Here is a 12,518-nt window from a genome sequence, read left to right as displayed (position 1 = left end):
GCATAGTCAGGATTTAGTAGGACTGGTTCAGCCACCTGATCCCACCATGAGAAGGTGTTGAATTTGGAGCAAAGGGATGCTGCTGCTTACTGTGTGCTGTTGGATTGACTGTGCTGGATCAGGAGACATGGCTTAATTCCATGGTGGCCTTAGCCCAGCTCCCAAGAAGCTCTGCTCCAAGGATGGTCAGAGCAAGCTGTTGTGCCATCTAATCTGTCCAAGTCTCTTTGTTATTGAATGCTCTCATGAGCTCTTTATTCTTTCTTCCCAGAGGACACAAAGTCAGCTCTACTTAATAGCAGCTAAGGTCAGACCACTGCTGGTCAGTGTGGAGGCAGGGAAGGCCATGGAATTATGGAGGAAAGGCAAGGACTCTCCTTTTAAGTGTTTATTTGGGCTCTCTCATCAAAGGAGTACATTGCAACCGTTAACTTCCTTCACCACTCTGGTGTTGGAGTGAAATGCTATAAAGTATGCCCAGTTTACAAAGACCTGAAACCAGTGAGATCCCTAAACCCCTAAATCATACTGATTTCTACATGTTGTCAAACTGGGATTCAGCTCTCTCATCCAAGGTGAAAGCAAGGGTCTTCTGTGGCAGAAATGGGAAATGCAGCAATAGTTTTCTGGCTGCTCTGATATTCAACATGGGCCTCTGAAGCTTTAGCTTGAGGTGTTTTTCCCACATGGAGGAGACCCGGAGAAAGGATTGTGCCCTGGACTAGGTCCACATTAAAAGGGTGCTCTCCTCTTGCTCAGAAACCCCACTTCCCTCCCAGTTCATCACCAACCACCAAACCCATCTCCTGGAGACATTGCAGACATCCCCTGCTTAAAAAAGCACCCCCATAAATCATTCAGAAACTTATTACTAAGCTTATTATAAGGCATTATAACAAATCAGAATTAATAGTGTTGCTTAATAATAAGATTTTTGTAACAAGATATTATGCCCACATATATCACCGTGACGAGTTAGGTGGCCGCTGTAGGATCAGGTGAGAGTGATTGATCGACTTTTTCCTCTTCTGATTATAAAGCCAGGCAGCTTGGATCCAGAATATTAAAGTGCACCATAAAATACGTTATTAATATGTACAACAACCCACTTTTTACAGCCTTATGCCAGTTTATTGCTACAGTATCCTCCTGAATGTGACATTAATAAAACTGGTGCAGTAACACAGACTCTAAATTGGTAGTTATTGGTAATGAGGGTGCGATTTAGTAGCGGGGTTTGTTGGCAAAACTGAAGGCCCATTATTAGTCTGATGGCTGATTAATTAGTGATTATTCTCTATCTGTTTTGTGACCCAACCCACTGTTTTTAGAGATAGTCTCACAAATATGCAATTTTTAAGCTAATAGCCAAAACAGAAGTAAAATAACAGTCTGCTGCCTAAGCAAGGAGTTTAGATTCTAAGACAAGCAGCAAGAATCCTCGCCCTCCCTTTCATAATCTGGCACTGTAAAATTCCAGGGATCTCCATATTCCTGACTGTATGATAGAACCAAGGCTGACATATAAAAATGTGATTTTTTTTGGACACTCTGAAGCTCTCAAAAGTGTGGATGAAGCTGCCTGAAGGATCTGCTGACATGGGGAGGGTGGAGGACTTCACTTTTCCTCAGGAATCTCCTCCCCATTTATTGATGTCATTAGATCTGCAAGTTGCTGCTTAAGAAAAAAGTAGACAGGGCAGATATTCTAGAGTATTATGTGAAATTTTAATCCCATGCAAAGCCTTTTTGGATAAATCAAAATAATATAATTAATGCCTCAATAGCATTTATATTGTGTTTATGAACAAGCCATATAATCTGTATTTTATTACATTTTTACAAAATATTTCTGTCAGTGATCCTTGTCTTCAGAAGCAGCAGCAGCACCACCAAGTTCTACAGCTTCTGGACATCTTCCCAGGTTATTTTATCTGCTAAGCCATAAAGCGTTTTCCTAAGCTGCCAAATGCTTTGCAGTTAATATATTTTATTTTTTTAAAATGGGAAAGCCTGATCTTGTCAAGACTTCTGTGAATAAAATATCAAAACTGTTAATCTAAAAGCTTTGAAAATACTTGAGTGCTTTGCCCAATAAAAAAGTACCACTGTATTTTCCTTGATATCACTAGAGATAGGATAGTCACCAAGGATATTTGGACGATCCTTCATCTGAGAAGGAGCTCTCCAAAGGTATTAAATCCCTAATATTGTCTCTTCTTCCAGCTCTTGTCAAGGTGATCTGATTGTTCCAGTCCCAACAAAAAAGGTGAAGAGCTGATGGCAAACAAGTAGAAATGGTATTTCCATGCTTACGTGTTCACTGCAGACAATTTTTAATGGAATTTTCTAATATTCCAGCTGAAGTTTGCCATTGTCTTTGAAGATATGGCCAAGATTGAGATCTCTCTGAGGTTCACATAGAGACACATGGATAATAATAATTGGAAATCTCAAGGATATAATTTTTTTAGAGTGGTGACCATCCAAGGAGGTCAAGATCAAATAAGGCTCAATAAAAAGTTGAGAGGGTTTTTTTAGTGGGTTGGACATGAAGATAGAAAGCCACAGTTTGACTTCCTCCTGTGGTCAAGAGGATGTGCTCTCATGTGATAATCAAAGGGGGATTCTTATGAAGCCAAACTCTACTCATTGCTCTTTCCAAATCCACAACCCCTTTGCCATGACAGAAACAGCAGATGTTGAGAATTATCATCTTGTCATAAGTTTCTCTTGGCCATTCTTTTAAACACTGTATTTTATCCATTCTCCTGTTCATTTAATCATGGACTGCCTCTTAACCTTTCTCACATTTTGAAAAGTGGGATTAATGAAAACACATGTATTTTTCCTATTATTTCACACTGAAATTCAGTTATTCTGTCTTGTAAGTGGTGGAGTTGAGGCTAAAGAACAGGCTGAGTTTGACTTCACTGACATTTAGTGTTGCTCATGTACCCTAGACTGCATGTACTCCCCAGGGTGAAGATAAACCTCCCTGGATCCTGTGTTTAAAAATGAATTCATTTACATTTAAACCCCTTCCACAAGGACCTGACAAATCCAGAGAGACAGAAGAGTCACAGCCCATTAACATCTTGTCAAAACACACTCACTCACTGGTGCTCAGATGTCCATGCTGTGTGACAAAGGCTTTTGGGCCCAACAAATGAACAGCTGCCAGACTTTACTGCCTCGTTCAACCACTGCAAAACCCCTCGATTTTCTTTATCAAGTCAAATAATTTCACGTAACAACATCCACTGCTGTGTGTCTGGCAGCAAAACTCCTGGCTGGCAAACCCAGATCCTTTCTCCCCGTGCAGCCAGGAAGCATCACCAAATTCATAGCATTGAGGTGTGTAACTTTACATTGTAGCCTGAGACTTGGAATTGCTCACACTGGATTATGAAACAACAGGAAGAGAAAAAAAGCTTCCCTGGATTCAAGGTTTCCAGTCCCATATGCTGAAGTGATACCACATAGAGGATAATGAAATCAGGAATTTTTTGGCACGCTAAAAATATTATTGCTTGTCTGTTCTGTAACTAAACCATTAACTTCTGCTCCTGTGCAAAATGTGTGTCAGACAAATAGGGCAAGGAAGAGCCTCCAGCCCAGAGGGAAGGAAGAAGATGGCAAGGGTTAGGGAGAGCAGCATGTTTACTGACTTTCAAAGGGTTCCTGCGTTAGCTGCAGGCTCAGGGAAGGGTGTTACTGTGATTGCACGTCGCTGTCAAAGGCAAGAGTGCCTGTTTTCAGGTTTTCAGGCTGCTTTCTGCAGACATTAACAGTTGCTGACTTGTCAAAAAAAGTCCATGGTGCAGCCTCAAGGGGTTTTGAAACCTGAGATGAAAAAGACACTGAGGAAAGTTCAAAGTGGAAAGACCCCAGCACTGCTATCTTGCTATCAGGCAGAGGCACAGTGATGCACACTGGTGGGGACTGACTGATCAACAAACCAAAGGAGGACTGGGCTGCAGCCAATGCAGGTTGTTTAAAATCCTTTTTCATCTCCTTCAAAGTAATATTTTCCCTTTTCCCATTCCAACTCCTCATATCACTTCTTGAAATTGAGTAGACAGGAATATGTCAGGAAGGAAGTAGTTGAAGGTCATCCAGAATTGGGTCATAGCATGGACCACTACAAAAAAAATGACAAACTCTTGTTTGGAGTAAATAAATATATTTATTATTGCTTCAAAAAAGGGAACACTATGGAACTGGAGGATGGACAGGGCAGGGTGCCCTCACCTCTGAAGGGAGAAGGAACTTCATTTTACATCTCAGGAATTCTACTAGTTATCATTTAAGGAGCTGGTGATGGTACAAAGTGGTCAGCTGTGAGGAATTTCCAACCAGAACTAAAGACTGAGTACCCACAGCAACCCCTGAAAATGCCAGGGCATCACATCTGTGGAGTAGGACTTGTGCAGGAAAGGCACCATGTTCAGAAAATGCTCAGCTGTGAAGTGAGCACACACTAAAAGAAAAAAGAACAGAAGGGGGTTGGATTCAGCAAGTCACCAAAGATTAATGAAACTCCAAAGGGTAACTCAGCATCCCCCAGAAAGGACCCCATTGCCTTCAAAAAATACATCTCTGTGGCAGGGACTACAATGCAGTCTTTGGAGCAGCTACAGACTGAGACATGAATAATGGAATAAAGGGAAAAAATAAAAATGAAGCTTCAGGAAAGGAGCTGAAAATCTAAATTAGTCACTCTGGGCAGACTGCATCCTCCCTTCCCATAATACACCAGTCTTAGGGTGATCTGACCGAAGCCAACAGGGTGGTTGAGGAGAAAGGGGACTTGAAAGATGAAAAAGCAATTTAGAATATGGCCTTTGTTTAAGAGAATGATGATAAGACGAACTGAAGCAAATCCAAGATGTTTAAGAGTGATGAACACTCTTAAACACTGACAGAAACATGTCAACAACCTTTTCACATCCTAAGCTCACTTTTTTCCCCTGCAGTTTGGTGTATTTCCAACATGAAATACAATAAGAATAATTAATAAATTGCTAATTAAACCTCAACAGCTAATCAGGCTAATTTTTGGTGCTGCTTTAGTTATCAATGTTCTTACATAACAAATGTGAATCCAGTTTTTGGTGAGCCCAGCCGTTTAAGATGACTGATACACAATTTTCAAATTAGTAAGGCTGAAGTTTCAGAGAGTGACATTTCAGTTAAGTCAATTAAATTTATCATCAAATTCTACCTGAAGGCCCCCTTCTTCTGTTTCATGAGCTGAGCAAAGGAACAAAAGAGTGGGATTTGTCTTCCATATCTCTAGTCACAATGTTGACAGACCCATCTAAGGTGATTGTCTAACCCACATCAGCAGTGGAAGGAGGAGAACACTTTTATAAATGTGATTCATGCAATTTATCTAAAAATCTCATTAGTATGAGATGAGTCACACCCTGCAGATGACTACAAAGGGAGTCATGAGCTGTGTGGGCACTGAGCTTTCAGACAGTCAGCATTAGATGAGGTAAAGTTCACATTTAGAGTACAAAAACATGGGGAGTTTTGTTGCCAGTTCAAGGACTGCAAGGTTTCTGCCAGCCTTTGTCAAGAATGTGGTTGTGAATCTTGGGATCTGATATCTTTCCATAAATTCTGACTCAGCTACCACCCTAAACCACTAAACCAAGGCTACTACACTAAACCAAGCCCATGGGGTACCAGCCATCCTCTCACTCATACCCAGCATCTTGCAGTATCAGGTCACAGTCTGCTGCTGGTGGATGTGCTAAAAAATGCTGTGATCCCAGTGATTCCTGCGTGGTATGAAAACTTTTTGTCTAGCTTGTAAATAACAGAAAAGCCTCAAAAGTTTGTTCAAGCTTTAAATTACTCTGCATTTTCATTTATAAAAAGAAGAAGAGGAGAGTGTTTGTGTTGCAAACCACCACGTTCTTGTGTTAGGAACAAGATCCGTAAACAAGACCTAGGGGCTTAATTTACATTCTGCTCTGGTCCCCCACTATTCAAAAGGGTATTTTGGCTACTGGATATGAAAGAAAACCTATATCTGTGGCTCCAGTAATTTGGTTTGGTCCTGGATAACCTTATAACCAAAAGGCTCAGGCAAAGCCATTTAAAGTGTTGCTCAGCATTGCTCATGTGTTGTTCGGGTGAATTTAAATTTTTGGTAAGGGCCTATATTTTTCCAGTCTGATTAATGAAGTGGGAACAGGAGCATTTCTTTCTAACCCAGACAGGAAAAATCTTGCTCTCAGTGTGGAGGTGCCACTGGGTCTCACCACACACTCATCCTGCTCTGCCACCTGGGATTTCCTCAGCTCCCAGGAATATCTCAGGACCAGAAGAAAGGGGAGAAAGCTCTGGCTTTGCCTTTACAGCACAAAGGGAAGTTGGCAAGTGGTCCAGACTATCTGAATAAAAAAATAAAGTGGGAATCCCTCAGAGAGAGTTGAATATTCAGGGGTTTTTCTATATTCCCCTGTTCCATATACAAGAGGGGAGAGGTTGGAGGGAATGGGCTTCCATGAACTGTTTTTTGTTGATCCTGAGTATCTCCCACCTCCCTAGTCAGGAATTATTTGTCAAAAATATTTAAATAATTTTTCCTCTGTTATGAATAATTGCTTCTTTTATTGGGTAGTTGTACATGTTTTAAATAGTCATAGGCCCTCTATGGGGAAATTTCAGGACAATTTCCAGCTTGGAAAGTTGTTATGCCTGTTCAGAGTCAGACCAGGAAAGCTTCCATACTCCCTTTCCTGCAGTGGTCATTCACTCCCTTTCTTGGATGCTTTTATTCTGCCACAATATGAGACTGAAGGGAAAGAAGCAATCTTGATTTACTTTTTATCATTTGTAAGATAAGGAAAATGTGTCCTGTCTCACTGCACTGCTGATGTATTCTGTCACAAATGAATGTGTGACAACCATTTACCAAAAGAAATATGTATGTTTTCCCTTTTTTATGTGTGCTTGAACAGTTTGGAGTACCTGAAGTTTAATGAAGTAGTTATTGCTTTTAATGTGAATACCTGCCTCAGAGCAGCAGTGTGATGACTCAGATCAGAAGCCAGGGAGAGGGGAAAACACTCCTGAAAAATGAAACCCACTTCTCCCTTATCACTGAGCCACCATCCAATCTCGCTGCAGGCACTGCAATTTTTTGTTCCTTGTTTGCTTTTAAGGATAAATATAACATACAGGGTGTTGGTTTACTGGCTTGAAATTGTGAAATGCTGAGCATGTTTTTATGTGTAGAAATGTATCTTGTGAATGCCCAGTTGAAAATATTCCTTAATAATCCCCTTTTGATCAGGTGTGACCTGGTGGACCTTACACCTCCTCTCTGGCTCATCTCACATGCTCTTCTCTGGCTGGCAAACATATTGATACCATCTTAATCCCCGTGTTCCTGCCTTGCCTTCCTCATGGGATACAGGGAAATCTTCCACAGTACTTGTCAGTGGAGTGGCTGCAGGAGGGAGATGAAATTCCACACAGTTTTTAATGGGGATGTTTTCTGTTCATGTTGCATTTACAGGAACATGTAGTGGCTGGACAAGGGGGAATGGCTTAAAACCGAAAGGGGGCAGGTTTAGATTGGACATCAGGAGGAAGTTCTTTATTGTGAGGGTGGTAGGACACTGGAACAGATTGTCCAGAGGAGCTGTGGATTACTCATCCTTGGAAGTGTCCAAGGCCAGGTTGGATGGAGCTCTGAGAAACCTGGTCTTATGGAAGGTGTCCCTGCTCATGGCAGGGGGTGGACCTGGATGATCTTTGAGGTCCCTTCCAACCCAGGGCATTCTAAAAATCCCTGAGCAGAAAGTACCCAAACCAGATATTGAGGCTTCAGACCTTCATCCCAGACAATAAATGGCTCCAGTAGATTGGAAGTGGCAGCTCACCTTAGGTCTTTAATGTTCCTCATTGTTCCAGCAGGAGAGAAATGGGCTGGGAAACCTCTACATCTCTGGGTCTTGAGCAAAGACCAGTGGGCTTGGGCTGAACTATGACTGGACACAATATAATTAAGACTTCTCAGGATTTCTTCTCCTTTCTATGCCGATCCCTCAAGGGAAAGAGCAATGTCACTGCATCTCATCAAGGTCTTCACGTGAGCAGAGTATTGTTTACTGCAACCAAGAGGGAAATAAGATCCTGGCAGCTGACTGCCATTCCCTTTCCATTCACAAGCAGCCTCAGTGCCCATGAAGACATCATTGTAAAGTCAGTTTTGATAATACATAATTCAGTGCCTTCAATTTGGCCCTCAAGGCAAGTGTGGTATTTTATATAATGGCTTTACTCACAAGGGGGAAATTAATTGCATCTTCCTGGCTGGTTGCTCAGAGCTACAACTTCATGTGCAGGAGGCAGACTCCCCTTAGGAGCCCTGATTTTTGTCAGAACAATCTGAAATTGTCTCTGTGTCATTTATTATTACAACAACAACAACAGAGCAGCCTATATAAAATACAAATCTAGGTCCATTTAAAATCCATACGCTTTATTGCTGCTATGAACAGCATGTTTTAATGAAAGTCAAGAAAGAATAGATGTCTGAAATTTGCCTGGTGTAATTTTGGGACACTTGGCTATGGATAGGAAATGCTCGGAGGAAAACAATTGTGGACATATTGCAAATGGATATCTTCTTACTTATTCATTCATGCTTTCATTTGGCCCTTGGGGCTTGTAGAGAAATTAAAATGGCAAAAGGAGAACAGGATGACTCCAGTAACCCCTGCTGTCCAAGCTGTCATGTATCAATAAAGCCACTCACCTAACAATGGATTGTTCACATCAATGTTCCCTGCTGTCCACACAAAGAATCATTATCCAACCTGTCTGGAAAGTTCAGTGAGGGGAACATCCATAGTCATGGGGATTTGAAGTGCAACAGACAAAAGCAGCAAGTTTCTAGAGGAATGATTAGATATTTATTACAGCATCATCTCACACTGAAGCCCTGATTACAGACAGGCTCCCTTTGTGCTGGACAAGCACAGAAGGAATAAAAATTCTCTTTGCTTCAGGCCTGTGACAAAGCTGTTGCAGCTGCTTCTTACTTCTTTGCAGAAGTTTTGGAGAGGTGTAGAACTGCCCCAAAATCATCCCACACACTTAACTCTGATCTGGGGTTTATGTGGAGACTTGTCCATGTCTAGCATTAATGGAGTCTGGTCCAATCCTTTCTACCACTCAAGGTACTACTAAATCTCAGTGATTTTGCACCAAAAACTTCATTTCATTTTTTCCCAGTCATGAACAAACCTTTAGACCCCTTGAGTGGCTTCAAATTCATCTCTCATTCTTTGATTTTCTCATCTCTGCAGTGCCATGTTGAACATCTTACATGTTTAAGTCAATATTTCCTTGGGACACATAAGGCACTGGTGCTGCATCGTAAGAACAAGAGTTTTGGTATTTTAGAGGCAATTCCTTGTGACAAAGTGTCTCTCTGCACTCTTGGCACAGATGCTCCAAGTCTAAGTTGCATCAGTCCAGCACTGGAAACAGCTCAGCAAATCCAAAGTTTTCTGACAGGAATTGAGTCTTACAGGGCTTTCACAGAAAAAAAAAAGGAATAGAAGAGGCAGCTTAGAAAGGAAGAAAGCTCAGTTTCCTATGAAGTTCAGCAGTGGAAGTGCCTTCATGAAACATTCATGCCCACTTTGAATATTATATAAGAACTGTTAGGGAATGATTCATGCCGTGTGTCATTTACTCACCAAGTGCACAGATTGTTTATAAATATGTTATAGTCTATCTTTGGAAATATAAACGACTGTAATTAAAGACTCCTGTTTTTAAGCCTGGTGAAGTCAGTTAACTGTGGATAATGGTTACTGAACGCTGTTTTAAAATACCATCTGAAAGGTCTTTACATATTCATGGTGCTGTTGCTTATACCTTGCTGTTGGGGACTGCAATTTGTTTTTCTGGATAGGATGTTAGAGAAGGGCTTTAGATCAAGGGTACAGCTTAAAATGCACACTTGCTGGAAACCTCAACTTCAATTTCTGTTAATTACAGTGGACCAAATCCTCTGTTGGTGTAAATCTGCTTACTTATCTCTCTATATTGAAGAATTCATCCTAACCTTCCTGTTCCCATTTGGCTTTTGTTATATAGTAGTATTCCAACAAATGAGCCCTAATGTTAAAGACACGGAAAAGTACTTATCTTCAAATTCTGTTTTCAGTTGCACCAAGATTTGACAATATTAGTTGTGAAAGCTGGGATCATCCAGGTATCTCTGCTTCAGACAGTTATTTTGAAAAGTCTAAACAAATTTGCCAAGATTCCCTTCAGCAGAATGGAAAGAAAATTCACTGCTATTATTTTTTTCCAAGTGCTTCTGGTTGGAAATTGGATTTGAAAGGTGATAGAGGGAGAGCACTTGTCTTAGCAGAAGGCTCCAAACTTTGAATATCATCTTCAGTGCACAAGGCCTGGACTAAACTCATCTTCCTGAAGGATACACAGGCAGGACCATGAATAAAAGAGTCATCTTCTTCTTCTCCCTTCATTGAAGTCACATCTCTCCCCCTGGATGATAATCAGTGTTGTGCATTTCATGAGACTTCCTATTGTCATTTATGACAATTCCCATGTCTTGGATCCAGTGGCAGAGACATATGGGCACTAAAAATCTCTTTCAAGCCCTGATGGCCCAAATAAGAAGTGGTTAGAGCTGCCTGCATGCAGCAGGTTTACTTTGGACTTCCCTTTTCTTTTTGGTTCATGTTGGTTCCTTAAAGAAAAGGAGAGGAAAGTGCGAGGAATACTCAAGCTTAAGTCTGGCTTTGAAATACAAAAGTTGAACAGCAAAACCAGGTATATGGCAAAATTGTGCTTGGTCTTTGATGCAAAATATAAGTCAGGAGAGCAACTCTCCAGATTTAGGCCAGGACAAGCGGGAATGTAAAATCCACGCAGAAAAGGGGAGAGAGGACATGTACTGCAAGGCCTGGCTGGTGAGAGGTGGGCAGGGAAGCACGTTTCAGCTTTTTGCTCTGAGCCCAAGCTGCAGCGCTGGAAGAGGAGTGTACAGGAGGAAATTAAGGTCAGTAATTCTTTCTGGCTTCCTCCCTGCTACAAGCCCAGCTACACTGGCAGCCACATCCAGGGGTGGAAATCCCTCAGCAGAACTTCTCTGCATCCCATTCCACCAGCCACAGTTTCCTGTGCTGGCCATCCCCTCTGGGCAGCTGAGGCCAAGGATGTGTGCACAATGGCAATCAGTCAAAGAGAAGAGATTGCAATTTAATTTCATTTCAACCTCTCACCCGAGCTGTTAGCGCTCGGGAAAGGCTTTTAATAAAATGGGACAAGTGGTGATCTCATTTGCCGTAACTAACACTATCTTTACAGATGCACCATCTGATTCCAGGCACAGAAGAACAGAGGATTATTGGATTAATTCTAATCTCATAATTGATTCATTCTGGGTTTAGTCTGCTTGTAAAGCAAGATAAGATCTTAATATTGTGCATTCAGCACAACAACCACTTGCCTTTCAGAGCAGCCTCTAATTTCTGTGAGTGATTAGCTCATACCACATCCCCAGTTTGGCACAGACCCAAACTAGGGGGATATTTGGAGCAACATCCAGACTTCACAGCTGGCTCTTATCTAAAGAAGGGGCCTGGCTATTTTCCAGGGCATTTACCATTCAAGCAATATTAAACTCTAGAGCTGGACACAAGTATGAGTTTAATAATTTACCAGAAAAAAGGAGATATTGTCTCAATAGGGGTTACAACTGCAAAGCTGATTTGACACAGGGAAAGGGGAAGAAACAATGCAGTCAAAGATGCAATGGGGAACAAAATACTTATATTCCATATCAATGCTAGGCCTGGAGTTAGGCCATTGGAACAGACACTGACACATCGACTGCTCTCAAGGTTAGGACCTGGACATGGTTAATGGTTGTCTTGGTATTACTGATGATGTATAAAATGTTTCTGGCTGCTCAGAGAAGCTCTGCTGTCAGTGTGCACAGTCAGGGCATGGCCTGAGGGCATGTTGCTGTGAAGTGACTCCTGTCTCACTGTTCCACATCTACTATCCACCTGAGAACCTCTCATCTCACCAGCATGACACATCTCAAGGGAAGGGTGAGCAAGATCAGCTGTCAAAACCTATTCCTGTAAGACATTTCAATCGGCCTGACATCTTGTCTCTGTCTGTAGCCTCTTGTTCTGCTGTGTTTCCATTAAGATTTTAAGCCTTTAGAGAAAGGGAATACATATGCCAGTCTGCTTTTACAACACCCACCCAAAGCCTTTCTCATAACTAAAATCTTTCTGTGCACAGGTTTCAGCCCCAAAGAGTGGAGAAGACTGAAGTTTGCTCAAGGCTAGGACCCAGATAAGATGTGCAGAGGGCAACAGTGTCTGTGTACAGCGAGACATTTGGGCTTTATTTTGGCAGGCAGTAAAATCTCAAGTTGCGCCTATAGATGTGCCTGATATCATTGGCAGTGCCTTGTACCTTGTTCATGGAGT

Source organism: Parus major, chromosome 1A (assembly GCF_001522545.3).
Source record: "Parus major isolate Abel chromosome 1A, Parus_major1.1, whole genome shotgun sequence".
NCBI lineage: Eukaryota > Metazoa > Chordata > Aves > Passeriformes > Paridae > Parus > Parus major.
Note: the sequence above shows the minus strand (reverse complement) of the source record.